At 38.2% G+C, this 26228-nt stretch overlaps 2 pseudogenes; one reads left to right on the plus strand and one right to left on the minus strand.

Moving 5' to 3' along the window:
- Nucleotides 1–5128: 5128 nt before the first annotated feature.
- LOC148023319 (pyrophosphate-energized vacuolar membrane proton pump pseudogene) lies at nt 5129–6456 on the minus strand (annotated as a pseudogene).
- A 16010-nt stretch (nt 6457–22466) lies between these two features.
- On the plus strand, nt 22467–25294 carry LOC148023320 (putative pectinesterase 53; annotated as a pseudogene).
- The last annotated feature ends 934 nt before the right edge of the window (nt 25295–26228 follow it).

The following is a 26228-nucleotide window of genomic DNA, read 5'->3' on the forward strand; positions in this document are numbered from 1 at the left end:
AAATGCCCTTTCAACTGGCATACGAGTACTTGATTGTATGTAATTCCAAAAAATAACGTTCCAGAGATAGCCCATCCTTACTACCCTTGAAAGGAGGAAGCATCCAAAAGCGTGCAAGATAAGCACAATCGCCTAGTAGACGGTATTGTCATGGAGCTTTGTTTGTGCATCCTTTTCCTAGGTTTGAACCTCGGGAAAGTTACTATATGTATATCCTTATCTACATCATGTGCATTCAAGGCCTATTTATAAATATCCTTATCTGTGAATTTCTCTTGAATAAAACATAACCATTTTCTATTCAATTTGTAAATAATCTCTTTATATAAGACCCTTTTGTATATAAAAAATGTATAAAAATGGTATTTTAAAACACCTTCTTTTGAACCCACGTGATGCACACATATATTTATGAGTAACTTGCTTGAGGTCAGAACGTTGAAAAACATTCCAATCATACATAGAATCTGCCTAGTCAACATCATAGTCCCAAACAACACAATCGACTGCCACTCTTATTTGTAGAATAATTGAGTGGAAGCCTTTTATATTAAAATAATCTTTGTGGTTTTCTCTTGGGGAAATGATGGGTATATGACTACCATCCACTATACCAACAACATACAGTATACCTCGAAGGGCCTGAAATGCATATGTATTTTTTGCATTTGTTGTGATGTTGGCCACTTTATGTACATACCATGCAATCCAGATGCAACCAATGCATCGCAAAAGTCCACAACAGCCAACTGTGTAAATGAAGTTGAGACTCAATAAAAATCAGCTATAAGTCCCAAATTCGAGCTGCTCGCCAGGCATTGCAGAGCCATATAGGCCCACTTCTCGACATATATTGCTCTTCTATAGCTCGTGTTCTTGCATCGCATTTGTGGTGCTAACTTCGCGACGAGATATATCAAATCTACTCCTGCTAACTCGTAACCTACTTTTAAACATTTAGTTCGAATAACTCCCTAGAAACCCCTGCTCCATAAAAGTTTATAGTCTTGGATAGGCCTAGCATGACCATCGATTGTGCTTTTGCTGACCTATCCTAGCTCAACGTGCAACGTAACCTCAAGCCATGCACTCCATCAAAGTATGCAATTGCATAGTGTCATCATCTGCGTCATCCAAATCCCTTAACAATAGCTGAAACATTGCCATAACAACAACTACAACATCGATGACACATGTTATCAAAAGACTTTCGTCGTCCATTCACCTATCAAAAGATTTGATGAAACTTTATGAGACAATTGAAGAGAGATGTATAGGTAGACTTAAAAACATTTTTTTAAAAAAGTTCCAAATTCATCTATAGATGAAACCATCATTCCTTTTTAAGACCATATTGCATATTGCATATTGCATTATTGCAAATTGCATATTGGCTCATTTGAAACACGAATTGATGAAACTCCTCCATGTGAGTGCTCTCTTGAGAATCCATCAAGCTTCACCTTACCCATGAAAATCAATCCATCATTTACAATACGTGAATGGACAAACAAGATTATTGTTCTTTACATAATTGATCCATTATTATTATTTATGTAATAATAATTATGACAGCTCAAATAGACAAGTCCCTACAAATAGGCACCACATTCGCATTGGTATTACGCTAATCAAGAGAGCTCAAACATACTAAAATTTGAAGCCATGCACAAACCATTTGTATACGCATGACCCTACTCTATGAGAGTAACTTTTGATCAACTGCAAATTCCATATATCACCACTACCACATCATCCGAGAGGAGCCTCATCTCATGACTCATTTCAGAAGGTCCCGAACAAGTGGAACACATGAAGCCCTAAGATAAGCCCATCCTTACCTAGCACCAAAAACGAACAACTAGTGCATGATGGAGAAAAATCATCAAACTAGTAAGTGCTTCACCTTTTGATGGAAAGAGCCCATTTTCCACTATTTGGATGTCTTCTTGGACATATGTGTGTTTGTTCGGACGAACGTAAAATTTCACGCTTGCCCTCCTTTTCTTTTCGAAGCAAAGATGCAAGGAAAATTGTGGAGTCCTCACAATGGAGGTAACGAGAGCCCCGTCACACCAGGGTCAACAAGGGGGGAGGGGGGGGTATGAGGAAGCATTTTTGCAAACAACATTTCTTTGTGGTCACACCTGCTCCCTGAACACAAGGGTTTTAACAACAATGACAAAATCAACCCCATCAATATGGTGTCAAAGTGTCGTTGTCACAATTGATTGAGGTTCAAAGTCAAAGTGTTGTCACAATTGATTGGATATTGATCCTCATAGACCCTCCATGGATGAATCACCTGCATTAACCCTCTTTGCGATGAGATCGTGCTACTTCTTGTCAATGGTGTATGTACTAGGGCGAATTGAGGGGTATGAAGAAAACCCCACTACCCCTGTTCTTGATGGGCGCGATCAAGGAAATAGTGGGGGGAATGGGGTCTCGCTACCCCCATTCGCCCTAGACACAAATTACAAGCCCTAAGAGAACTCAAAGGTTTGAGCACCTCCATGGACGAATCACTTGCATTAACCCTCTTTGCGGTGAGATCGTGCTACTTCTTGTCAACGGTGTATGTACTAGGGCCAATTGAGGGGTATGAAGAAAACCCCACTACCCCTGTTCTTGATGGTCGCGATCGAGGAATAGTCACAAGGAACTTTCAATCAAACCCCATATAGGAAAAAAAGAGAATTCCCCATGGAATTCGCTAGTTGAAAATACATATAAGTGGGGAAAGTAAAAACTAGGGAAAATGGGACATTTCCTAGTGAGAATAAGCAGGGAATCACATAAGAAATATTTCCTACATAGGAACATAGGAAATATTTCCTACATAGGAAAATACAAAATTTTCTATGTAGGGAATAATTCCTATATAGGAAATATTTCATATATAGGAAAAAAATTCTAGAGGTGATTCCCTAGGTACTCTCACTAGGAAATCTCTCATTTTTCCTATTTTTTACTTTCCCTACTTACATGTACTTTCAACAGGGAATTCCGTGAAAATTCTCTTTTTTCCTTATCACTTTATCTACTTTGCCCTTCCTCTTAGACATGCTAATATCAAACAAGAAATTGCACAATAAATTTTTAACTAGAAAATTATACAGAGAATGTCATCATTTCTAAGTAAGGATCAATAACATACATTTAATGATCAAAATAGATTAAACAAATTAAGACATCAACATCTACTTCTAGCAACCAAAAGAAAAATGAAAATAATTTTAAAGGAGCGTAGAACTAAAAACTAATTAAGCAACATGTGTGTCTTGATTGTTTTATCCCATAAATCTCCAATATGTTGCAAAGTAATAAATGTTTGTCTACCCTCTTCTCTAAATTTCAACATGGGTGGCCAATAGATATCATCATATGATGGTATGCGTATCACTCCTATTGATACTCAAGTGATCAAATATCATTAGTTAGTATAACCATTTCAAAAAATGATTCATTATCAACATAAGAAAGTTGGTAATACCTGATTCTTGGCTTGAAGAAGTGTTAAGGCAAGCAATCTCAATGTCTTCCTTTCTTGCATTGTCTCTTGTGTCATCTTTAGTAACTTGTTTACATATATATACATAGAGTTAACCAAAGCTCACGATAATACAAGGTTATGAAAAATTTCAATAACACAAAAGAAAGTAATTAGATATTTTGTATCAATTTGGGTCACCAAATTTGTACATGTTTTTTATCCTTAAAGTTGGTACCTGCATCTTGACTTGAAGAAACATTATTGCGAGTAACCTCCTGATCTTCCTTTCTTACATTACCTCTTTTCCCACCTTTTGTTGTTCTTTAATCTATATTTATATATATACACACAATTACTCAAAGTTTAAACATATGAATAACTATGAACATTTTAAATTAGACAAAGAGACTAATTAAAGCTAGTTAATCTCAAAATGAATCACCTAATAAAGCAAGATGTAAAATATGTACAAATTTTAATTTTCAAAGTTTAGTAGAAATAAAGACATATACCTGTATCGTGATTTGAAGAGACATTAGGGCCAATGACCTCCTTAGCTTTCATTGTTCCATTATCTCTTGTACCATCATTTGTGATTTTGTTACCTTTATGTACACATAATAAACCAAAGTTTAGAAACATAAGAGACATTTGTAAAACATCAAAACACGCATTTGTAAAACATCAAAACATCAAAACACGCATACCTTTCTTGCCATGTTCTTTACACCATCTGATAGTAAATTGAGCAAGTGAAAACAAGGAATTCATTGTTCATACTTTTATGGGCTCACCAACTTCTCCTTCTGGTTTGAAGCATCTTATAGACTTCCTATTGAACAGTGCGTGAGGGAGACGAGGAATAGAGGAAGAGAGAAGAGAAGAGAGACACGAGACACCGGAAGTGGAACCCCAGAAGTGCATCAAGTGAGCACACATTAGTTGCAACATCAGCTCCTTAGCTAGAATAGATAAAACATCAAGTAGAATAAACATAATCTTGAACAGACGAATCAACTGAAAATAGACAAATAACAACTGGAAACAATGAAACATCAACTAGAACAACTCAACAACTGGAATAATAATGAAACATCAGCTGGAACATTTCAACAGCTGAAATAAGAATGAAATGAAATATCATCCCATCAGCTCGAAACATTTCTTATAAACAAAGCGTGGAATAATTTCAACGCATTAGTTGTAATATAGATGAAATGATATGAAACGTAGCATGAAGAGCCAAAAATTAGCTGGAAGAAAGAAACATTTAGAATAATCAAATGATGAACAAAATACCGACAATCATCAGCAAGAGCTCATCAGTTTTCTTACTACTGCTCAGAGCCCAAGCAAACATCTTAGCAATCTGCTTTTGGGACTCTAGGAACATCTTTGTACGCCTGGCCTCTAGATCATCACGAAATCGATCAGACTCTCTTTGCATCTGCAGTTTCATCTCTTCTAATCTGCGAAAGCGCTCCCCCAAAGTGTGGATCACGGAGACCAATCTGAGAAAGCGCTCCCCCAAAGTGCTGTCAACTGGGGGCTGTTGATGCCGCAAGGTGGACTTTGAAGAAGTCCTATGGTTGAGGAATCTGTCCATCTTGAAAGCCTTCGTGGCCTCATAGTCTATACTGCGGCTACGCTTCTTGTGGAGAGATGTGTAAGAAGTTTCATGGTCATCCAGAGATCGGTTGCGATACGAGCATTATCACTTATGGGACCATATGCATCTATGGCTAGACAGGTGGCAATAGTACAAAGCATTCCAAGAGCTGCAACTGTGATCCCGTACATGGCTTCTAGGGTATGGCTGACATAGATGGCAACAACAATAGCAAATATTGGAATAATTACAGACTTGTAGCCAAGTGCCAAACCAAAGATGACATTGGTAGCAGCTCCTGTCCTGCAAGAATCAGCAACATCCTGGACTGGTCTGTATGTATTGCTGGTGAAATACTCTGTAATGTAGCCAATTACCAACCCTGCTCAAAGCCCTACTCCAACGCAGAAAAATAGTTTTTAGTTTTGAACCATCTCTGCACCACCGTTAGGATCATATATGTAAAACGTGGATGGTAGTGCCAGCCAACAAACAAAAGCTGCACCGAATGTCATTAAGATGGTGGATATCAGCAACTGTCTCTTCAGTGTAGATTCAATATCCCTTAGATTTGAGATCTCGAACACATCAGTTGCGAACAAGGTTGTGATGAGGCACACCACAATGCCCATAGAGCTAATGAGTAGAGGGAAGCACATAGCAGTGAAGTCATGATTTGTGCCAAATGATGACATGGAAGCCACAATAAGAGCTGCGCAAGAAGCTTCAGCAAAGGAGCCAAACAAATCTAAACCCATTCTAGCAATATCTCCCACATTATCACCCACATTGTCAACAATGATCGCTGGATTTCGCGGATCGTCCTCTGGGATATCCCTTTTCTGGCTTCCAAAGTTGTGCGAGCATTCGCATATGTTGCGATCATCATGCCCAAAAATCCCGACACTATGGATGTCAAAGCTCCCAATATAAATGCAACTGTAGTGAAAATCATTGTAAAGAGAGCTGGGGCACATTCCTGCTTTGGATCGTATCCGCAAGGCTGGGGCTTAGTACTAAACCCCTTCACAGATCCCAGGAATAAGAAAATGACATCAGCAAATATGCCCATGAAATAAACCAAATACTTGTACTCTGTCAGCAAAAACGATGTGGCTCCTATGGATATGGCTTGCTGAATTTCAGCGCATTTCCTAATAGTTGCTGCATCTGATTCCTCATCCAATCTATCATCCTCGTCACAGTCCGATGATCCATTGACGATGTTGTGACTGTGGGTGTTGTTGTCAAGGAAGGTGTAGCCATTGCTGGCAGGCCTCGACTTGTGCTCAAAGGCCAAGAGACCGGTTGTGATAGCGATCTGGTGGTGGTTGGTTAGAATCATCTGCATCTTCGTCTAAGCTCATGGTGGACTCATGATGTGGAAGCTCTCTTTCCTTGGGAACCCTAATGCTTTTGCTGGACTCAAACTCGGAGTAGGGTGGCAATGGGCTCGGCACGATACTTGCGGCAAAGCTTCTCCATCTTGTGGTGGCACTAGACGGAGGTCTGTCCAGGTGACGGGGATCTTCTTAACGAGGGAGGGGTCCTGGTGGGAAGGGTGGAGGGGGCACAAGGAGCTTTAAACACTTTTCCATATAGTAAAAAAATAGAGATTTTCTAGATACTTATCAAAGTATCTAGAAAAAGTCTCAGTTAGTAAAAGTGGAACACTTTACAAGTTAGTGATCTAGTAAAATATTTCTATATAGAAAATTTTTAAAATTCCTAGTTGATGATCTAGTAAAATATTCCTAGATAAGAAAACTAGTTGAAACCATAGATATAGTAAAATTTTCTTATACAATAAAACTAGTCGGAACCATTAATACAAGCCATTATTACACTAATATATCATGTTAAGAAAACTAATCACAATTTGTTCACAATGTTGTATTGTTAGCAATAGAATTGTGATTGAATCCACTAAAAAAGTTGTCTTGAACACTACATTCTCTCTGCTTCACCATGTTCTAGAGCACCTAAGGTAGGTCTAGAGTTGTCATCCTCTTCCAATCTGCTCCACCGTTTAAAAAATTAAGTCTTGTTAGCTCTTCCTAAGCCTCCCTTCCTTTTTTTTGAAATGCAGATCCTTGCTGCTTCACCCACAATGTTGTCCCTAGATGCATTTTGTGTTTACAATTACCAATGATATCAAAAGGCTCAAACATGTACATAGCGAAAAAAGCTCAAAGCAACAAGAGAAGACCTACCATTTTTAGTAAACTTCCTTCCCTTGATCCTAAAAGCATTGCAATCTCCCAAAGCTCCACAACATAGATCTACTCTGCTGGTTGTATGCTTCAAACCCTGTAGTCCTATCCACAACAAGACAAATAATGAAATGATATTTAAATTATTTGCTCATGGAACCATATTGTATCATACTTACTAATGGGGATAAAAAGATGCATCAAAAGCAGGATAAGCTTCCTCCTTTCCCTATCATATCTTTTTTTAATGTTTTGTATAACAACCCTCAACCCATAACCCAGAAAGATTTTTACTAAAAGAACAAGAAACCTCCATTCCACTTACCTCGAAGCCTTCAGATTTGCTGAGTTATCAACTTGAACATGTCTAGCAACAGAAGATACCAAATTGAAGTTATCCTGCAAATTATGCAGATCATCATCACCAATCATGCCTCTTGATCCACCCATGTTGTTGAGCTGGAGCACATGCTCTTAACCAACCAGTGCTGCCTAGGCTTGATCCGCTAAGTAGCATGGATGTCCATGGACAATTTAAGGATATGCTAATCATACCACCTGACCTTGAAATATCATCTTGATTCACTTGATTCATGATATGGCTAGGTTGATCAGATGGATGAGAATCCTTTGTAGTCATGTTGGCCTGTGCGAAAACCGAGACACACTGAACTTGAATGTAGGAGTTGTACTGCTTACAAGCTAAGGTCCATATAGTAACAACAATACCAGAAGCATCCAATTCTTGTGTTTGAGACTTGTCACATCTCACGAGGGTTGCTGAAGTTTCAAATCAGAGCTCTTTTTTGTAAAAAAATTTGCATGCTTGGGTGTATTACTTGCCATAGCCCCTCCTTTGTAAAGCATTCACTGCTACTGCTATTATGATATGAGACTGCCTCTACATACAGACATGCAAATTTACAAAAATTATTACACTCAACTTTCAAATCACATGGGGGTTGCTGAAGTTTCAAATCAGAGCTCTTTTTTGTAAAAAAATTTGCATGCCTAGGTGTATTCCTTACTGTAGTACACAGACCTGCTGCAATACACAGATTCATTAATGTACACATGATCTTAGTTGTTGTTAATTCCAATACAAAACCAGATATCTAGACCTCTGATTCATCTATTGCTATCGACAAGCGTTTTGGTTGATGTATACAAAGCCTTTTCTCATATTAATGCTCACAGACCTGCTGTAGTACACAGATTCATTGTTGTACACATGATCTTAACTGCTGTTAATTCCAATGTAGAGCCAGATATCTAGACCTCTGATTCATCTGCTACTATCGACAAGGATTTTGGTTGATGTATACAAAGCCTTTGCTCATAAAAATGCTCACAGACTTGCTGTAGTACACAGATTCATTGCTGTACACATGATCTTAGCTGCTATTAATTCCAATGTAGAGCCAGATATCTAGGCCTTTGATTCATTAGCTACTATCGACAAGGATTTTGGTTGATGTATACAAAGCCTTCGCTGTGCTCACAGACCTGTTGCAGTACACAGACTCATTGATGTACACATTATCTTAGCTGCTATTAATTCAAATATAGTCTACCCTACAATTCAGCACCAATGTTGCACTAACTCTTCTCACCATTGTAGCACCTGTCAGGATAAGAGAAAAAATATTATCCCATGAGTAGGATGCACACTTGTAGATGGATATAACCAAAATGAAAAAAATTGTGAATTCATATCAAGATTTTGGATTTATAAATTTGAATGAAGCAATCAAGTTATAGTTGGGACATGCTAGGCAATCTTCAATAAGAAGAGAAACGATGAATCCAATCGACTTGAACTCCCTTAGTTGCTAGAAACTACCACAAGCTTTCAGGATGCAACCACATTGATCTGCAAAATCTCTCTGCACAAACGCATCGCATTCAAAACTCCCTTAGTTGCTGGAAACTGCCACAAGCAAAATAGAGTGTGACTAATTGTATTATTCAAAACCATGTATTATTCAAAATAAAGTGTGACTAATTGTGGGTGTACGCTCAAGCTCCAGGGAAAAATCATCGTGCATAAGACATCAAAGTACAACAAAGTATATCTTAGAGTCAAATAATGTGAGGAAATTCTTTGGCTATATGGAGCTTCCAAATTCTGATGTGCAATCAGATGCTGCTGCAACATTCAAGGAGCTTTTGAGAGTTTTGGTAATAGCTGCAAATGTCCATCTTGTTCATATGCACTGTAGCAGTGATGAACTCCATGTAATCTATTGTCCATTCCCATCAACATCTGCCGCTTCCATCAACTCAAATAGAGGTTTTCCGAACAGCTGGATTCTTGTCATTCAAGGTCCATCATATATATTTTAGATACAAGTCTTCAATGGACCAAGGTCCTCATCCCCAAGTAATTGATGTCTTAAAAGATGTTTGAGAAGACCAATAGCACTTACAGCAACTGAAACATCTATGTCATCTGCTAGTTTAATCATTCGACAACAGAAACATTTGGTGAATAGACCCCCTGTTTGTGTTGCTTTTTTTTCCCTCGCTTTTTCCTGTGGTTATCTGAGAAAATTAAGTGCAGCAAGCCCTGTCTTTTTGAGCAGCAGGTCAAATGAAGGGGCAAAGAATCCAAGGGATGGATTAAGTGGCCACCCAAAACATGAGATCTGGTATCAAGTTGTATGGTCTTCCTTCTCAATAATAACAGGTTCTCTCACACTCTGTATATTCATTCCACTTCTATCCTCACCTTCATAGTCCAGCAATCTCCTTCCCCATTATCAAAGGCATCTACTACACCAGTGTAATTCCAATTCTTTATCATATTGTATGGCCCATCATGAATCTGCACTTCAATAGTGTATCCACCATTGTTGATAAGAAATATGATATTGTTCTGTCCGCATCTGATCATAGTTGACACATCTTGGGCTATGACTTGGAAACTACCATCTCCAATGCATGCAATGACATGCTTATTTGGGACTGCTTGTGCATAGCCCAGTACCGCACCCAAAGACCAGCCGAAAGGACCATATTAAACACAAGCAATCCTTCTTTTCTCCTTCAACCAGCAGCAATGGCTTCAATTAATTCCTCTTCTGTAGGTTGGGAGCCCAAATTTTCTGTCCTTTCTGCGGGTCCTATCAGTCTCGATACAAGCAACAGCACTATTACATGCCCTTGCAACCAATGGAAGCATTTCTTTGATTAAATCATGCTTTTCTGTCAATGTAAGATGATGACTGCCACCAGTTTCTTCAATGCTTTCCCCTCTGATTTATAGCTGAATACACACACCATCTCCTGCTCCAGATGAGGCATCACTTGTTGCCATGTCCAGGCCATATTTGTTATCTCCTATCGAAACATCTTTTACCTTTTCGATAACACATATTGTACTCTTTCTGAATATGTTTCTACTTTCTAGTCCACATTTATTCTCAATATGATCTAAACTAGACCCAGTTGCCCAGGTATCTGTAAGTGGTACTATAACAGATCCGATCACCATTGCACCTGACAACTCTTCTGCCACATAATTGAAAATGTCTTCTTTAACTCAGAAGAAGAACACTGTTCGTCATCTAAATGCCAAACCTCCGCATCATTGACCTTGATGTTTTCAAGCACTTGACCGACTGAATGAGATCTTTGAGATGATTTTCTTGTCCAAAAAGAATGGCTTCCTACACTAGAAGCAGGCCATTTGGAGCCTGAAGATTTCTCGTGATAAAGTACATGCTTACTACCAGTAGAAGAGCTGCCATGGTTTGTGGCTTGGCTTTATCTCCATACATCGCAACCCTAGCCATGTAGTCCTGGAACATAGAGCATCCAAACTCTGAATTCTTACTTTTTGACGTTCATCCTTCCCCTCGTGTCAGATACACTGCGGTTTTTCTTCTGGTGTCTTTTTTCAGCATACCACACGCTGTTCTCTCCTGCTTTTTCAAAAATAGCCAGCTAATTTCTCCTTCCCTCTGCATTCCATAACACAAAAGCACACCCCTTCAACTCAGTCAGTTTGATTGTTCGCAATGCGTGTGTTAGAAGCATAACCATTCTCCACTATTTGAATATGAAGCAGCTTGCCTCATTGAAGAAATGCTACAGTAGAGCAAGCCTTCAAGGTTGAAAGGAATGTGGCCTCATCTGGCAGTAAACCATCATGTAGCATTTGTTGATATAGGTTGAAAGTCTCCTCACCACATCCATGCATAGCATATTCTTCCATCATGACATTCCAAGTCACCACACTTGATATGCAGCTAAATACCCTACCTGCTTTCTCTAGGCTTTTTGATGTGACATACATGTCAATAAGACTGTTGCAAATCATTACACTAGATTCAAACCCACGTTCAACTATGTGACCATGAATTATCTGACCTTGTAGCAAGGATTCTGTGTTGGCTGTCAAAAGGCAGTTGTACGTGATTTCATCAGGTTCAACTCCTCCATGTTGCATCTCCTGCAAAAGTTCAATAGCCCTCTGGCCAAGACCATGCTCTGCACACCCTGCCCTGGAAAAGTGACTTAACAGTGTAGAGAGCTTTCAAAGTACTTATAAATGTGATCCTGTTTGGTTCCACATTTTCTTCTAGCATTGAAGTAGTACCACAACTTTATGGCCATTCTCCTATTGAGCATGGCCAGCAATAAAGGCATTCCAAGCTACAATATCACGTTTCTGTAGCTTATGAAACAGAGATGCTGCATCTTCAAGATTGTGGCATTTTGCGTACAAGTCAATTAGAGTGTTGGTAACACACACATCAGTGTCCAACCCAGACTCCACAATGTCCACATGAATCAGTTTAACCTCATACAAAGCTGTAATATTTGAGCAAGCTTTGAGCATCATGCTTCTACCGTGGTAAACTATACACTTTTCTCTCTTTTTTTTCTGGTTCCTCCTTGGAGCCTTTACTCTTCTTTGAAACATCCTTTGATGATGATACTTTGCTTATTGAAACAGAAACCTACATATGCAGCAAATATCAGTACACATAGTGAATGTTAGATGAGAAAACCTCACACCATCCTAGTCCTTGAAATATCAGTACACATAGTGAACGTTAGATGAGAAAACCTCACAACATCCTTGATAACCAATGTCACCTCTATAACCAATAACCATTTTTTTAATTAGTAGCAACAACACTAGTAGTCCTCAGTTTTATCACTGGAAATCATAGCAACTCCATGCCATGGATCAAGAGAGCTCAACCTAGTAGACAAACTATAAGCACATATATTTATCCTTGCAACTATAGATTGAGATACTCAAGCTCTGAGATGAAATGGAATATCCCAATCATGGGAAACATGTCATCTCCAACTCTCACTTGTAATTGCTGAAAGATACGACCAATTTAAAGCTTTTGTTAGTCATATACCAATACATCTTCTCCATGAGACAGGATGAAATATCTAAACGTATCCCCTCTCTCAATCATTCTAGCCCATCTCTACACTTTGAATACATTTTCCTTTCACATCTGCAACTTCTACTTCTCAATAGTTGGGTAAGTACAAGATGGAGACCCTTTTCAAAACAACAATCTAACTACTTCTATCTCTTTGATAGCCCCAACATTCTCTTGAAATAATTTAACATGTCATACAAATACAAGGAAGAAGATGGATTTTGTAAAAAAAGTATATCTGTCATGTATGGTAGTCTGCATCACTATCACCCCCTCAAAAGGTTCTTTTACACAATGAAACCATTCACAAAGAGACAAATTGCAAGCACTCACCTTTTGAAAGAGAGCAATAACCTTCATTTGAGACAGGGCTGTCGGGGTCAAGTACATCGAAATGATATTCAATTCTTGCCAATGTATTCGCTTCACTATAATCGTTGGTTCCCATCCTTGGAATCAACCCATGAACAGAATTGATGGACATAAACAAGATCTATGGTCACTGTAATCGCTGGTTCCCATCCTTGGAATCAACCCATGTATTCGCTTCACTGTAATCGCTGGTTCCCATCCATGGAATCAACCCATGAACAGAATTGATGGACATAAACAAGATCTTGCCAATGTATTCGCTTCACTGTAATCGCTGGTTCCCATCCTTGGAATCAACCCATGAACAGAATTGACGGACATAAACAATATCTGTGCTCATTGATAATAAAAAAATAGACAGGTCCTGATAGATAAACATTCAAGAAATTGGCATTTGCATGCTGACAATGCATTTTAATGCAATAATTACCCACTCCAGTCGTCCCCTCCCACATTAAACCCTACTGTGCTAAAAGCCGGGAGCTTGTGTCGATCCACAATTTGTGTCTTCCCACCATTGCGCGCATAAATATCAGGCCCCTACATTCCTATATTGCACGCAAGTTCTTCGAAGTTGTCGAAGATGCTTTGGCTGTGCTTAGCTATCTGGGCAACTTAGCTATCTGGGCAACATTCTCCTTATTAACCTCAACAGTATCATGGCTAGAACCACGGCGGTACCATAGGCGGCTCTGTTGTTCCTCCTCCTCCTCAATGCCAATCCATCGTAAGGCCAATCCTGAGCTTTATGATCACACTATTACGGAGGTAAAGGACATCCCAAATGTCCTAATCATCATTACAATCACAATTGTTATCCTCATGAGTGTTTTGAAAGGGTGGATAACTACATTTGGAGTTAAGAATGGTACTTTCTTCACTTGGAACAAGTATGAGAATGCAAGAGAGAAGAGAATCCAAAACTTGCAAGAAAGAGTTGTCTTGAGAACCCAACTCTACCATGGTTTTTGGACACTCACACAATTTCTTCAATATATTGGAGCCATCTAAAGTTAATGGTAAGATAACTTGTTCTTGCCAAAGTCGAAGCCTTTTTAAGGGTAGAGACAAACCAATTATGGTATAACAAAGACAAAACCAATTAAATTTCTCAAGAAACTTTATCTAGACCTCCTCCCTTAAAGTTGGCTACATAAATAGATACTTTTTTAGGAAGTTTAGAGGAGTCTCACAGCCTTGAAAGGATCTCATCAAGCCATTTCACAAGGCATTGAACATTACAATTTGTTAGTCAATAAGCTCCTCTAGTTCTACATGTAGGTTCCCAATCTCTTATTAGGGTACAAGAACTTAGGTGTTTGCATATACATGATGGATTCTATCCTTGAAACATATAGCTATTGCCACATGATTGGTTGCTACTTGCAAAATATTGCAAGTAAATTGTGTGTGCTATAGAATATGAAGGACAACCAGATGGGCTATGGGTATAGGCAGCAATGCATTTTATATAACCATTTTTCAATCTATGAGTCCCATTTTTATTTCTTTATAAGACAAACTTCCATGTGCACTCTTACCATGTCATTGGCACTCTATGTTCATTCCAAACTACTTGGGACTAAGGGCAATCCCTTAACAAGTGCTTGGTACATTCCTTGTTATTCCTACATGATACACACCACAAGGGTACCTTAACAATCTTGGAGATCCTAGCTCTAATAGGTAGCCTGCTAATTGTCATGTCCTCTCTATATACTGACTTAAGGTTTAAATATATCCCTGCTTTTGAAGATTCTTAGAGAATCTGATATTGAGTAATAAAACACGTAACTAGGAGATAGTACCTGCTCAGATAAAATCATACACAAAACCCAAGTCCTAAATGTAGATTAAAGAGTTCTCTGCCATAAGTAGGTTCCAACCTACTTGTGAAGATCAATGTCTCCTTGACACACTCCATCACTATGAGTATGCATTAATTTTCCCTGCATCTTTCATTCATCCTAAATAAGAGGCCATTCCTCTAAGCAAAAAAAAATCAATCGTCTTCAAGCAGACTACAGATGGAGGATTGGAATAAATTTCTCCTTCATATGCTCAGTAATTAAGATCTGATGCTAGAAATCTTGAAATCACCCAAATTATTTAGAATCAAGCAACTACAGCTTTAATTATGCTACTTGGAAGCCTGGCTCCCTTAGCAACTTTGCTAACTCATTCAATCCTAGGTAAATAAACTTGCTTTTGCTCACATTAGTTACAACCCTAGATAGCTCTAGAAAACTTTCATACACTTTCATCAACTACATCTACTAGTTGCTTCTCTACTTGCACAATATTGGTTAGTTATTATTGGCAAAGAATTGGGGGACCAAGTGTTCTCTTAATGGTATAGGAAGCCCCTTGCTTACTCCATGTTGCACCTTCAAATCCAAATGGGGCAATGAGACACCCTTTCACATCGACCTCTTTACCTCAAATGGACCTAAGCATAGACCATTTACAAATACATTCTAAAGAGATTGAAACATCCCTACAGAAATTCCACTATTCCTCCTTGATCATCTATCATAGTGATGAACTCTTGTTGCTTCTTTTACTTCATCAATTTATAAAATTAATCGGTTGAAGCACCAACCCCATAAGATACCATTTCCCTTAGACTAAATTTTGGCAACTTCACCTTTATGTTTTTGCAAATCCTCCATGTAATGCTCCATTTCTTTGAGAAGTTGATAAAACATCCCATTACTAGAACACTTAGCAAGAGTCGTAATAATATGCTCCCTACATTGCTAACTACTAACATGCAACCCTCTTTAAAGTCAATCCTGATTTTTGCCATACATATTGATAATCTCAATGATGGTATCTATGGATCTCATCTAGTTCTACATTGGATTAGCCATTGGATTGTTGGTTTGTTTCCAAGCATCCTTTAGCTATAGGTTGAATCCTTCCCTTAAATCTAGAAAGGAGCTATTGAAAGAGAGGGGCTTCCATTTCTTTCTCCTACTAAACACATCCTTCTTGGATGGACTTCCTAGGCACCTCACATTCCAAGAGATCATAGTGAGCAAGCTAAAAGGAGGAGTTGAAAGAGAGAGGCTTCCATTTCTTTCTCCTACTAAACACATCCTTCTTGGATGGACTTCCTAGGCACCTCACATTCCAAGAGATCATAGTGAGCCAACTAATTAACATTATATCTTTGTTCGAACCTCCATAATCCAAAATAGCAAAATAGCCTTGTCAACAAAATATTTGCAAGAAGTTTTTAAAGGGAAAGTTTTTATTTCTTACCTCCATTAGACTTCAAAGAATTGACAATAATTAGGTTGCTCCTTAGGTTCCTCCTTCCAAGGCTTGTTTATTTCCTTGAATTTACCCTTCTCAACCTATGTTTTTTCCTTTTTACTTCTTTTGAAGTTCTTCCTTATGTCAAGTATTTTCTCCTTGGCTTCTTAGCTCAATTCCTTTTTGGGCATTCCTTTGCAAAGCACCCATCTTCTTTGCATTTGAAGCATGTATCCAAGAAGAGGGAGAATTTGATATCGACCAACAACTCAATCCCATTAGGATAAAAAAGTTAGAGCATCTCAAGGATCTTCTTCCTCTTATTCCAAAGTATGAGAGGCCACTTGCTCCACTAGTTATTATTATTGTAAGAACATAGAGCGCTCTACCTAGCACTTCTACTAGCACATTAACTTCTCCATCTAGCGGAGTAGGAAGTCCATGAAAACTAGCCCATATTGGACATTCAATTTGCAAGACCTCCTCCGGAATAAAATTAACATGCCATAGAAGCATGTAAACAAGGCTCACTTTAAGGCAAACATGTGAACCCAAAACCCAATCTCTTTTTGCTTTAGATGAAAGCAAGACCCAAAAGAAATCTAATGGCAAGAAAAACAATGTGAGCACCACTTTGATCCATAGGTGAGCCAAAAAAATCTAGAAAACTCATCCTCAAGGGGGACCTTCCCTTAAAATACATGAACAGGTTGCATAGAGAATACTTAGCATTGTTTTGCCGAATGCATGGCAACAAGGATACCACTCATGCACATAGCACTTGCTCCCCAAATTCTATTGTCTCTCTTTTAATTCTCATTAAATATTTTTGGTCACCCCACATCTTCTTCTCTAGATCTTCCATGTTCATGCTAGCAATGACAATGTTAGCATAATCCATCTCCATCCCATTGTCTTGCTTTTATTGGTTTATGTTTGTGCTATGTGTTCTATCATCTCTTACTCCTTATTCACCCCCCTAAATATGCTACATGCATGAATGTGGGAGTATATGCCACATGTTGGTAGGAAATGTTGCTTTTTTAATGAACTTAATACAGCTACCCTAGTTAATAGACCATGTGCCATGATTGTCTATTGAGAGCTCCCCTCTTCAAGTTTCCACATACTCAAGAGGTTCTATGCCTTTCATTTAAGAAAAAAGCTATTACAATTTGAATTGTTTCTATTTTGCTAATGGATGGCTATGCTCTTAGTTTGTAAGGGGCTCAAATAACTTTTGATAACCATTTGTGCTTGTATGGATGCTAGGTACATCCCACACTTTAGGGGGGATTTGAGGGGAATTTCAAGATTTAGAGCTATGTCATTGAGTTGAATTGAGATTCTTCTTTGTTTTAATGTGATAAGGAAATATTTATATTGTTAAAAATGATATTTTAGTTGTGGATGTGTAAACAATTTGTGCTATGTGAGTAAGAATTAAAAGTTATCAAAATGCACAAATGTATCTTACAGCACATGTACATTTTGGATGCATACAAACATATCCATTACAAGTGTGTATTGACATTGTCTTATTTGAGATTGACTACATGGCTAATGGTTAAGCCTATCAATTGTGATGTGTTATTACTTAACATTACTATATAAGCATGACTATGTTAGATGTTATATACAAATTTGTTTTGATTTACTGTGCATGCACATTATCCTATGATCCATAGCTTCATAATTTTGTCCAATAAACATGGCTATATCAGGTGATATATAGAAATTTGCCATGCTTTACCATATAGACACTTATTTTACTAGTTATAGCTTTATATCTATCTAGTAAAATTAAAAACCTAGTTCCAATTTAAAAAATCCTAGTTACTAACTAGAAAAAATACAACCAACCTATGCTGTCTTTCAATAATCTGTTGTCAACAGGCTTATGGATGTATGGTACGTTCCAAACTCTGCATGAGGTTGCACAGCTCAGCAATTTGGAGGCGACAATCTGGAGGCAATCAACATATACAGCAGGAACTGCATCCTTCTTGCTCTGCAGCTTCGCACCATCTGGTTGCACATAAGAAGGTGAATGACCTTGGCACTTGGTTCAAAGAGAGTGAGAAGTGGAAGAGAATAAAATGTTGATCCTCTTGCCTATAAGGCATCATCTCACATTAGCCCCCCAAAAATGAAGTTGAGCCTCATATATATCCTACTAAATTTGGAGGATCATGTATTAATAACTCCATCTAATGTTTAGAAAAGCTACCCAAATTATTAGGTCCATCTAGCCATAGATGATTGGTCATCAGGATTGAGATATTCTCACGTTCCTTGATGGGATTTATTTTACTTATCTAATTAGCAAAGGTACCATACTATTACAACATAAAAAAGCAGCTTCCTTTTATTATCATGTTACATAGGGTCCATTAACACAACATCTAGCACATGACAAACACTTTGGAAAACAACATTCTATTGCACAAAAGATAATATATAAAAACACCATTCCATGAAGTAGTATAAAATCCATCTCCCTATAGAGAAAAAAATTGTCTAGCCTAGGATATGAGCTTCCAACCCCATAAGATTGGGTTGTATGTGATTACACTACTTCTATCAACAACACACAGTAGGGAACTTATTAAATTAGAGCCATGATAAGCTTCCCTCAGCATTAAAGGTATCCTATATAATAGGGTCACTTGGCCTTTTGCCTTCTCAAGCACTCATGTAATCAAAAACACCTATCTCCTAAAAGATCATGGGATCCCAACCCACTAGTGAGTATTTTGGCATCTTATAGGATGCTAAGGCATATTGGGATGGAAATGCCAATGGCTTGAACTACAATGATAAAAAATTTGTCAGATTGTTCCATGAAAAACAATAATTTTAGAAAATAATTTCAAAATATTTTTTATAATTAGACAAAATGATAATTTCATAGAGTAATTTTAAAATATTCGTAATAATGTTTTTTGGGGCCATAAATATAGTCATTGGGATATGATCTTCACAAGTATATATGAATGGTCTTGCTAAAAATTCATGTGTCTATTATTTCTAAGGGTAGAGAAGGGATATGATAGTGCTCATGAATTTTCTTAAGTTGTTCCAAGATTTTTGGGAGCTTTGAATTACCTCTAAGGCTTGACTTATAGGAATAAGGGCTAGAGCAAGTTAGGAGGGATTAGAGGGTAGCATAAATAGACTTGTCATGGATGTTACACTTAATGTTTGTTATGACCACAATATGATACTAGCCAAATAGGTGCCTATAGGAGAAGTTGCTACACAAGATTGCACACATCATAATTTTTGAATTGCCAAATGCATAGCATGATTGAAATTCTCACGAAGAGTACATTAAGATCCTCTAGGGGTTCAGCCTCTCTTGTAGAGATTCAAACCTATGGTTTTTTACCCAACATGGAAGGTTTAAGATGTATAGGAGAGAATAGCCCAACATGCTTTCCTCCCCTCCTTGCTTTTTATAGTACTCTATTTTAATATTGGCCCTATGTTCTTAGCACAAAAAGCATGTCTTTCTTTTAGCACTCTTATTTTTTCTCAAAAGATAAATTCAAAAATTTTTCAATCTTAATTTGTTCTTCTTTTCCACTTGTGTTTTCCTTTTATTATGATGCACTTTCAATGTTCCATTGAGAATTTGCAAGAGTTTCTACATTGTTTGAATTATTTCACCTACCTTTGAGATTGGTGAGAATTTGATATGCTCCCATCGATACTTTTCTATGGAATTTCTCAACTTCAAACCCTAATAAAATGAGAATCTCCAATGAGGATTTCTTTGTTTTGGAGCACTAGTTCTTTGTAAAGGTAATATACTTCCACCCTTGTAAGGATATTTAGGTGTAGCCTTCTTGTTATTCAAGTCACCTCATAGTGAACCTTAAAGTAGCTTCCCATCTATCATGTTGCAAGCTTCCACATAGAGCTAGCTACAATAGTTGGCAATCACTAGAATCCTTGGTACTTATATTTTTGTGTTAAGACATGAAGTTTATAAGTTTAGTGCTAGTTTGAAAGGTGATAATATTTCATCATACAACTAGCAATGTAGTTTGCTTTATTTTCTATAGCCACATGTTTTAGGCAATGCAATTTAGCTTTTTCTCAATATGGCTACGTGCTTTGCCTTGGTGGTTCTTTTTTTCCATGTGCACTTCCATGACCAATATGGTCATGCACTTGGTAATGTGCTTTCCTTTTTAATATGGCTATCTAATTTTCATGATGGGGTATATATGATTGTGTGGTTTTCTTGCCATGCACTTTGAATGTTTGCTCTTGTTGCTCATTTGGATAGTAGGGAATATGATGTTAGTGTGTGGAGTTTCTATTTAATCCATTGGTGCAATATGCTTTTTTCTCACTAATATAATCATGAGCTTTGCAATAAGATGGATGTCATGGCCATGATATATGCTTGGTCAATGTGGCCATGTACTTTGCTCAACATTGTAAGTGTTATTGTTGCTAAATGCAATGACTCTGTTGTTGGGGCCACACAGTTTGTGTTATTCATGTGTACTAAACATCTTTCTTTTAATTTTCTTTTTTGTTATTGTGATTACCTTTCAACAATTGTGGTCTTGCTTTTGTGTCAATGTGAAAAGCTTAGCCGTGAGTAAGAAGTATTATACAAATGTAAATGTCTAATCAATGAATATTTATTTACTAATTATACCTAGAAAAATCATGAGTTCCAAGTTAACTTGATAGAATATCTATAATTCCCTAGTTAGAGGATAGTACTTGCTAGTTATGACTAGTAAAAAGTAAAATTTTCTAATTAGGTTGATATTATTACTAGTTATACAATAACTTGCTAGATAATGTTACTAGATAGGGCTTCAATTTTCTAGATACTATCTAGGAAAAGGATGTTACTAGTTGAAGAGACTAGTGATGGCAAAATTATCTAGTTATAACTAGAAAATTCTACATTCTTCCTAGTTTGGTTAGTAATCTTCCTAGTTATAATGTGAACTTTCTATATAGTAAGTGGTTTAGAGTTTCTTGTGATATACCTTTGTCCTTACCTTCTCAAAACCATCATTATCAACTTGAATTGAGAAATAGAGAATTGTGATAAACATCATCTTTATCTTATCCTCATTGTACCTTTAATTCCCTATTACATAAAAGTAGGGAATCACATCCTTATAATTCCTTATGTAGGGATTTTCAAAGGAATGTGGGGAATGCTCTGTATTCCCTATTATAAGATGTAGGGAACGTAGGGACTTTCAAAGGAATGTAGGGAATGCTCTATATTCCCTATTATAAGATGTAGGAAATGCAATTTCCTAGTTATAGATGGGGAATACGTACTTGTCTACATAGGAAATATTGGAGAATTTCCTATATTTCACCAAATTGCCTATGTGGGGAACGATTGAAAGTTCCTTGTGAGTGGGGAATGGGTCTCGCTACCCTGTTCGCCCTAGACATGAACAAGCCCTAAGAGAACTCAAAGGTTTGAACACCTTTTTCAATCGATTTACTTGAGCTCCTTGCTGCGCTAGAAATCTTGTCTCATGAGTTGTGGGTGAGGCGAGAAACTCAAGGGATCGAGTTGATTGTGGGCTCCAGCCTCCCCCACAACTCGTTGCATGACTGACTGGGAGCATGAGCCGTCCCCCCAGTCGGCATTTCGGGCTGGCATTGGAGATTCAAACCTACGACTCCAAGTCTGTTGAAGCTATCCATAATTTGTTATGACGTCATGAGTTGAGTGCATTCAAGAGGCTGGCTATCTAGTAGGATGGTCATTGGTGTTGGGAGCCTCGAGAGTCGAGAGCCCAAGTTTGAAAAGGAACTGTGCGAGATCTTATTCCTCTCAGCTCTGGTCAAATTATACGGGCTGATGATTGCTCGAGTCAGAAGTGTATCGTGTGTACTATAAAAGGGCATGGATATGACAAGTGCCGCATCTGCAAGTACTGAGATTAAGCCCACTACACAGTATCACAGACACACACGCGTGACGCACCCACTCTCTCTCTCTCTCTCATATTGTTGTACGTATACTACGCACTACGCACACTCTCTCGAGTTTCTCACTCATATTTCTAAATTCTAATATTATGGGTAATCTCGTGCACAGTATGACGGTCTCCGTCCTCATCATTTTGGCGCTCGGCGAGTACTGTTCTCCACTGGTCCGCGGTATAAGTGGCAGCAGGCGCAGCTTACTTGCAGCCCACCCGCTCGCCAATCAAAACTTGACATTTGGCGAGCGCCAAGCCGAGTTCAAGGCCTGGGTTGGTTACGTGGCCTTCAAGCACCGCAGCGCCAGCACTACTACCACTTCTTCTACTACGTCGGTCGATAAGATTCAGGATGCCACGTCATCGTCGGCAGGAGGAGCAGTTCTGACGGTGGGCAAGAGCGGCCAGTACCGCACCGTCCAGGCTGCCGTGGACGCAGTGCCCAATCACAACAGCCAGCGTGTCACCATCCGCATCGCAGAGGGCACCTACACGTGAGAGCCCCAACTCTTAACGCTCCCCTTAATCCTTCTCGCAATATTATTCACTACCATTAGGGGACGTGAGCCACACGCATATGGGGGCTACGAAGTTTGGAGACTCTATATTAGCCCAATTATAAGTAATTTGTGCTCCGCCATCATTATCCGGATAACCTGCAGTACCTTGGCACTCTTGCTGTCATAGTGCTCTACTGTTTTAATCCCGAGGCTATCGATTTAGTATAAGCTAGGGGTACTTCTTATCACAAGCGTTCTTCCGGTTTTAATCCGATTAGCCCTCACTACCATATTCTTTCTTCATCTCATCACTGTTTCACAAGCTGTTCAAATGAAACTAGCACTATTTCATTAGAGGGTCATGAACCAATTAGCTGATGATGTCCGCCTCCGGTGGGGTTTCTGTTCCCAATGATCTTGCAGGGAGAAGGTGGTCATCCCAAGTACGAAACCATATATCACATTCATTGGTGCCGGCAGAGACGTCACGACTATTACTTGGGGTGACACTGCCTCGAGCAGCGGGAGCACATTCAAAAGTTCTAGCGTGGCCATCAACGCCGACAATTTTATTGCACGTGATATTTCTTTCAGGGTATGATGCATCTTAACAAAAAAATGTTGCATGGAAGATATCCTATGGATAATCATGCTTGCGGCAGCATGCTTGCTCCCTAACACATGCATCCTGATTTTTGAGTTGCGCCGCAGAACTCTGCTCCTGCTCCCGCTCCAGGGGCAGTAGGCAAACAAGTAGTTGCCTTGCGTATATCGGGAGACAAGGTGTCGTTCTACAATTGTGGCTTCTACGGTGCACAGGACACTTTGTATGACCATGCTGGCAGACACTATTTCCAAGGTTGCTTCATTCAAGGATCCATTGACTTCATATTCGGAGATGGTCTATCTTACTATGAGGTAATCTCTAGTGCTAATAAGCATGACCTATTGGTTCAAAGCCAATGCTAGGCTTTAAGAATACCTCCATTCAAGCATCAATTGATTAGAATACTCTTTACAATGTCCTAATGTCATAAGACTACCATCATGGGTAATTAGCATATAAACTCACGACATTCTCATGGATTAATCCCTGAATAACTTTGAATAAATGGTGCATTCATGGGTAAAGTATGACACTTGGATTCTACAATATCCTCAGATTAAACATGTATTGCTTTAAAATTTACAGGGTTGTGAGTTGCATTCCATAGCTACCAGTTCCGGCTCCGTGACAGCACAAAACTGACAAAAGCCAGGAGAAAACACTGGCTTCTCATTTGTGAATTGCAAGATTACAGGGTCCGGCATGATCTACCTTGGAAGGGCATGGGGGCCTTATTCTCGAGTGGTCTTTCTCTAATCTTACATTGACAACATCATCGAGCCTGCTGGATGGAATGATTTCGGAGATTCGAGCAATCAAAAGTGAGTCCCAGTGTGCACATATACACATACACACATGTAGGCATATGCACGCATGCACATGTGTACACACACACACATACACATTTGTATGCAGACACACACGAGCACAAACACACACACACACACACACACGTGTGCATGCCTATGTGTGTAAAAAAAACTTCCCTACCCACAACACACATACCCCCACATAAATGAATCTTCTTGATAACTATCCTATTAGCACATGCATTCATATGTATGTAGAGACACATACACATGCATGTTCATACACACACACTCACACATCAACGTAATATGAGAATCTATGTAGTACTTAAACATTTAGTTTTCCAAATCGATTGAAATGAGATTATGACTAGATTTCATGTCAAAATCATAAAGTCACCTAATTCTATCCCCAAGTGTTGAAGAATTTAGAATGTCAATTATTAAAATTTTGTGACCTACATATGTGGGTTGAAAGTCAACTTTCACACCTCACCTACATAGATGGAAAAAGAAATCGCAACAATGTAGTACGTAAGAAACCCTATAGAAATTGCTTTATTTTGTGCTACAAGAATATTATCAAACCTTCCTAGGTGTTGCCCACTTCAAAAGGTCAAAATTGCAAAAGCTAACATTTGTCCTATGACAAGAAAGTTAAGGCCAAACCCAATATAAAATATTTTTGCTACTCTTAGCTTTCATGATCACCATCCAAGTGCAAAGCCAAGGTTTGTTATTGACATTTCATGCAAGTGCTTGAATACTTATCACACTGGTCATAATATTGGGTTGGAACTATATTTATGCCCTCTTTATGCCATTTGTGCTTGTGCTACTAGTTCAATAAACTAATCTTAATTAGTTTTTTCATGATATAGGACAACCTTCTATGGAGAATATCAATGCTCTGGACCTGGGGCCAACACGAAGAATAGGGTTGCATGGTCTTACCAATTAACTGCTACACAAGCAGTTGCCTTTGCATCCCTAAGTTTTGTGGATGGACAATTGTGGGTCCAATCATAGAACTATAGCAATCACCTACAAGATTCAATTACAAAGTGTAGCATTATTTTAGGGGAATTCCAATTTGCCACCCTATTCAATCATACATTTTCATTTTTGGACATATAGTATTGCTCCCCATATGTATCATGCCATAGATCATGTTTATACAAATTATACAAGTATGATAGTGAGAAATTTTAGAGACATGCTCAACAAGATTCTCAACATCATTCTATCTATGAAACTTAAAAGTAGTTTTAGTGATCCAAAAATTGGGTATATTATCTTGTCCATGTCAACCTAAGAAAAAAGTTCATTGATCATATCTATTTCTATGTATCTAAGCATTTAAGGTTCCATTTTGTGCAAACTTATCATAGAATGGTGTGACAATACCACAAGTTAATTTAAATTAAGAACAAAAAACATAAATAAGCACTGTAATTTTGAGAAACTATAACAATAGTATCTATGCATTAGTTCAAGTATTTGATTAGTATTATACAACTATGTACTTTTGTTGTTGCTAGAACAAATGTGTAATGGATACATCTTTTGAGCCATCAAGATAAAATCATTGAGATTGTGGCTTAATTTTTAAAAGTAATGGGCTTTGTCTACTCCATACTCAAAAGCCTATTCTGAAACCATTTACACAACCTTGTACTAGAGTTCAAGCTAACAATTGAAGGAAAAACAATGACCCAAATTGAGTCCAAACATGAGCTACTTCCCTTTGCAATGGTACATCTCGATGCCACCTATGCACCATAATCAACACATCAAACTCAATCATTCATAAAAGGCTTGTTTACAAGGCTATGAGCTTGCCACCATGAGAAAGTTAGAGGTTTCATGCTTTGCCTTTTTTATCTTACAAGTATCTTTAGATGAACCCTTGTATGGACCAAATAAGATGTGCAAATTAAATATGCTTAGTGCTCACATTACA

This window comes from Lygodium microphyllum, chromosome 16, assembly GCF_053477565.2.
Source record: "Lygodium microphyllum isolate KBCC chromosome 16, Lygodium_microphyllum_v1.1.10, whole genome shotgun sequence".
In the NCBI taxonomy this organism is placed as follows: Eukaryota; Viridiplantae; Streptophyta; class Polypodiopsida; order Schizaeales; family Lygodiaceae; genus Lygodium; species Lygodium microphyllum.